Consider the following 6,000-nt stretch of genomic DNA (forward strand, 5'->3'; position numbering starts at 1 on the left):
GGAGAGCAAGTCCACCCAGATTATCTTCTGATGCTACCTACTGAAACAATAACAGTACATATATCAAAAGTACAAAACATTGTGAGATAAAACAAAAAAAGAAAAAGAAAAAAAGATAGAGCTCTATACAATTGAATTGATACTTGATATGGATTAAATATCTCAAGTGAAAAGTTGATATATTTGCAGTTTCCTGGCTGTTTTCCCCTCCCCCCCCCCCATTTTTCTTGAAAACTACAATGGTGGTTCTGTATCGTACCTCCACTAGACCGTGAACCTTTGCACTCAAACCCTCTGATCTCCAGTTTGTTGCCTGTCCCCACCACGTTTTTGAAAAAGAACTTGACGGCAGGCACTGGCAGCGTCAGCTGGTCGATCGCTTCGTGTCCGTCAGCATTGTCACAGTTGCACAAGTTCTGCATCAAAAAAGATCGAGGTATCATGAAAACTTGTGAGCTTCAAGATGTCAGCTACCAAAAACAGAATAAGAGTGTCTGCCTCCTCCCTCCATGATTTAAAAGCATAATTCACCATACGCAGGTGAAACAAAAACCTGGCCAGCATTAGTGCTTCAAAATAGTTCTAAAATGGGAGTTAGGGATAGAAACAACGATTGTTAAAATTTGAATCCGTATGATTGATGTTAATGTTGTTAAATACATAAAATGTGAACAATAGTTATAATAAAATGTCTCCAGACTAAACCCTTTACAGTTACGGTTCATTGAGAAAAACACTGATATCTCCTGATATTTCAAACTTTATTACAAAAATTTTATATGGAAGCATGTTTTGTGATACAATAGACCTACACATACGCATCAAATGTGGTATCTTGAATATTCTTGAAATCACTGCTCCCAAAGGTAAACTGGACCATAAACTTGAAATGAAATGGTATGAAGAAGGCCTGCAAGAATACTGAGATATATGGTTTATAATGACTCATGGTCATGGTAATTCAAGATTACTCATTTCCTTTTACAGGCAAGCAAAGAGAGCATTTTTTCATTTAAAACTCCTTGTTTATGTGCCAGAGCATATTTTGTTGTCACAGATTATTATGCATATTGATAAACTAGAAATGTCAAGAAGATGCCAAAAGAAAACTTTGTTGAGAGAGGGAGTCACCATAACAAGATGCTAAAAGAAAACTTTGTTTAAAAAGAAAGTCATGAAAAGAAAATGTCAAAGAAAACTTTGTTGAAAGGAGTAACCATAAGAAAAAAAAAACTTTTTTGAAAGGGGGAGTCACCTCAAGAATATGCCAAAAAAACTTTGTTGAAAGACAGAATCCAAAGATCCCCCCCCCAAAAAAAAAACCCTGCATCTTTTCTAAAAGAAGGATTCACCATAACAAAATGTCATAAGGAGACCTTCCTGAAAGAGAGAGTCACCAAAATAAGATGGTAAACTAGAGAAGCTCTCTGAGAGCACAGACCTCCACCAATCAGCTAATTTGCATGCTGAAAATTGTCCGATTCCCCAAAATAGAAGTCTCTTGTTACATCATCAACCCTTAGCTGCGTGGCCCGCCTCGCCCTGGCAAAAACTACAGCACACAATTTAAAGCGCGTATGAAAACCTCAAAATGCGCAGCTTGAACTCCCAAGTTCATTGACCCTACCTGCCAAAATATTGAAAATTCTCCATAAAATCTGTAAATATTTCTGGATCACTACCAAAATTTAATCATCTGTTTCTTGTGTCATTTTAAATCTTTCCTGCATGTCCCATCCAAATCCATTCACAACTTTTTAAGTTATTTTGCACACAGACAGATAAACAAACCAATGGTAATGAAAACATAACCTCCTTCCTCCCTTGGTGGAGGTAATGAGCTTTGGTGAAATAGGGAGTAACTACGAGATACAAAAAGAAAATCTGCTAAAAGTGTTACTATGACAAGATGTCAAAGGAAATTTTTGCTGAAAGGAGTGAGAATAAGAGGTAATGATGGAAAAGTTTGCTGACAGAATGAGTCAGAATATATATGCTCATGAAAGACTTTGCTTAAAGAGGCAGTCACCACAAGCTTTAAAGAGAAAACTTTACTAAAAGAGGAATTAAGTCACTTTTAAAAAATAGATGCTTAAAGAAAACATTGCTGGAGTTGAACGGATGACCCCCAGAGTATAATGCTTCCATCTCCCGTAGAGGGTGGATGCATACATTACACTTTCTAACTTGTCAAGCAGCCTGACAACCTAACATTGGCAATGTAATGAATGTATTGATGGCAGGCTGAAGAACAGATACCAGGATGGCAGAACCATAATTTGAATGGCTAAATCACAGGATAGGTGCACTACATGTACTTTGCTTGGGTGTTAAACATCTAGTTGGTGATCTATGCCACACTTCCCTAACTTTAATCTAGTGTAAAAGTGGATATCTTCATTGCGCAATCGGCCGGGTAATAATAGTTTCGTGTGTTTCATTTCTGTGAAATCAAGACATCAACTACTGGAACATACGGCAAGCGAAAATATACTTATGTTTTTATTTTTGCGCTAGTTTCTGGTCGTAACAAATGTGCAACAAATTTCAACACACTGAAAATTTCCACTCTTACAGTATTAAGACACAGTTGATTAACTTTGATGCTAGAGAAGGCTACTTTTAGCAATCCCGTCAATGGAATTCATTATAGTCAACCAATAAAAAGCTGGGGAGACAATAATAACAACAAGAACGGTTGAGGTTAGCACATGCACAGGGCAATAGGAATGCATACCCCTTTGGTGTCACAGCCTGCTGTGCGATGATCAAAATTGAGAAATTGTTCAGAGAAAAAGCACATGAGAAATAAATACTAAAGGTGGACAGACATCATTCACTACTGATGAAATTACCAGCTTGTTAAAGGGAACAAACTGGCAAAGACTCTATTTATGCTACAGGACAGATACACAGAACAAAAAATGAATTTTAAAACTATTTCCTTTAAAAAAAAATTATCTAGACTCTTATGAAGGAAAACAATCTCTTGCCTTGTTGACCCATGTTAACGTCTGTTAATTTCACTGCATCACTGATTAAGAGGAATTCTCCTGAACATTTTTAACATCTCTCCAATATATGAATATCTATATCAGAGTCGATATCTGTCCATCTACATGTGAGACGGCCTATATGTCTGCATTCAGACATCAAAGTCTCTTAGAAACAACCAAAAAAAAAAAAGAAGAATATATCAAAACCCCCAAACAAGTCATAATATGTAAAACATCAGGTTAGAATAAAGGCATAACACATCATGCAAAAGAAATAAGGCATAGGACATTTGTATATGCCACGACATAAAGGCATAGGACATTGGGCACAAGACGTGCATAGGATCAAAGACACAGAGCATGGACATGGAAACTTAAGTATTACTGTTGAAGTGGATATTTTCGCACAAGTAATTTTTCACTCTCGGCCTGGTGAGATAACTTTCACATGTTTTTCATTACGTGGAATCAGGACATTAACTACAGGAAGATATGACATGCAAAAATATTTGCGTGCTTTTATTTTCGTGCTAGTTTCGGGTTGTGCAAAACGGGCGATAATTTCCGAACTGCAAAAATTTCCACTTTTACAGTAAGTGGTAATTTTGCATTTTTTTTTTTATACCATCCCTGATGGAGCATGGGCACCCTTGTCGGCCCTCCGCCTCGTTTCCCACAAACCAGCGGTACATCTCGGTGTCGTTAAATGGCGTCCAGTAAGCCACGGCCTCCTGGCCATTGAAGAAGGGCATGTTGAAACAGGAGGCGGTGAGCTGCAGGTGGCAGGTTTGGGACACCTGTATCAGGTCCAGCATCAGCTTCATCGAGGCGTCGTACGCGAGCTCCATCGAGACGTCGGCTCCTGCAGGCACCGTGTTTGTGCCCATCCGGTCATGGCCGATGATTGTGGTTCCTGTATGCACACACACACACACACACACACACACATTAACACATACATGTAGAATTGAGCATAAAATATGAGAATACAGTTTTTTTTCGCATTTGCTGTCCATTACATGAACATCACTTAAAATTATAAAAAAATTTGTGTAGTGATATTATGTTCCACGAGCAGAAGTATCAAGGTGAACACATGGTATGTGTTGCGATGAAATCATTTACACAGTGTAAAACTAGAAATTTTGACAATACATGTAAATATGCCACACACTGACCTTTCCTCCTTCATGCTATTTCCAATATTCTGACGGTATGACTCCTAAACACATGTACACTGTATACAACTTTTATCAATCGTGACCTTTTGGGTTGCGAGGGTTTACCGCATTTAATACAGGGCTAGGACAACTACCCCCTAGACAATTACCCCAGACCCTTCCCCTGACCCTAACCCTACTCCTAATACTAACCCTAACCCAAACTCTCACCCTAAACCTAACCCTAATCTTTACTCTGATCTCATCTTTAACCAGTATTCAGGTGGGGAGGGGGGGGGGGTAATTGCCCTGATATGAGCACATTTACACTTCAATGAACTTTCCAGGGCTAAATATCTAGCAAGGAGGCCATATTTTTTTTTGTTGCAACGTAAACCTATTCTGTCTAGAAGCTCTGGGGCCGATGAACAGACGGACCGTCTCAATAAAATGATACTGCCTTCCCTTCAGTGGCATGCCGATAAGTATATCAGGGACCAATGACCAGCTGGAAAAAATAAAGTTCTGTTTTATTCATTGCATTGCTGATATGTTTTGTAAAACATTGTAAAGGTAATGAAGAAACTGCATTGCTGTATATTGTGAAGGCAATGAAGAAACTTACTTTGTTAACAACTAATATTCATGTATATGTATGGCACCAACAATATACACGTGTGTGTGTATCTGTATGTGCAATGATATAATGCAGGAACCAATAAATCAAATCAAATCAAATCAAAGTGACATGACACGGATTGTCATGGCTCTGAGAACAGCTTATGACACGCCAACTTTATTTTTTACCATCTCCATTGCAGTCGACCCACTCAGCAGGCGCGGCATCGTCGGGATTGGGGTCAATCAGGTACCGGTCAGTGGTGTTTTCCCTCAGGTAGCCCTCTCTCTTTAGCTCATAGCAAGACCTAAGGATTACTGCAAGGTAATGAGAAGGACATTTTTTAATGATAATAGGCATTGCTCTACAGGCATTAATTGGCATGGCTATAGATTGCCAGAACTTGATAAGCGTTTATATGGGGCACTTTCCACAATGGTCAATAAACCTGGACAGTCAGCTTCATGACAATAAAAAAAGCATCAGTTATTTTTTTTTCTCCTTTATTTTTGTGCAATTCTTATTTATCACTCCTCTGCTACATGACAAAACACAATGTATCCACATTAGCAAGTGGTAATGTAAAAGTAAAGCATAATATCATTTTCCTTTGAAGAGTCAACTGCCATGAATTGACCCGGCTTGAATTCTCAGGGACAATAGCATTTTTGTACATACATGTATTACTTCGATATTTTATAAGAAAAGTCATTTTGTTACTTTTGCCCTGATTCAGTAGAGCAAGATATGTCAAAATATTCAAAAAATGCAAAATATTTCACATTTTTCAGTGTGCCTCAAAGTTATGTGAGCTGTATGTCAAACTGACATATTCAAATTTCATGAGGAAATATCTGGTACTTCTAACTACAGATACTTTTTAAAACCTAACATGTTAAATACAAGAGGAATCAAAACTGAAAACTTACCTGGAGGTATCACCTTCACAGCTGATTGTGAGAGCATTAAGAAGAAAATTGACCACAAAATTGTAAGTTTGTTTCAATTTTCACCTAGCAAATACATAGCAAATGATTGCTGTCTGATGAATGTTCTTCATTTTTAGTATGAGTTGTTTTGCCAGAAAATAAATGCAACATCATTATCTTCTCCTTATGTTTAATCAGCTAAAAGTAAACACTTTTCAAGATCATATTTCTCATAGAATATTTGGCAAAATATTGATGTTTTAAAACCATGTTAAAGGTCATCTAATTGGCTATCA

Source organism: Diadema antillarum, unplaced genomic scaffold (genome assembly GCF_040938485.1).
Source record: "Diadema antillarum isolate AM-2024a unplaced genomic scaffold, OU_Dant_1.0 scf00000103, whole genome shotgun sequence".
NCBI classification, from domain to species: domain Eukaryota; kingdom Metazoa; phylum Echinodermata; class Echinoidea; order Diadematoida; family Diadematidae; genus Diadema; species Diadema antillarum.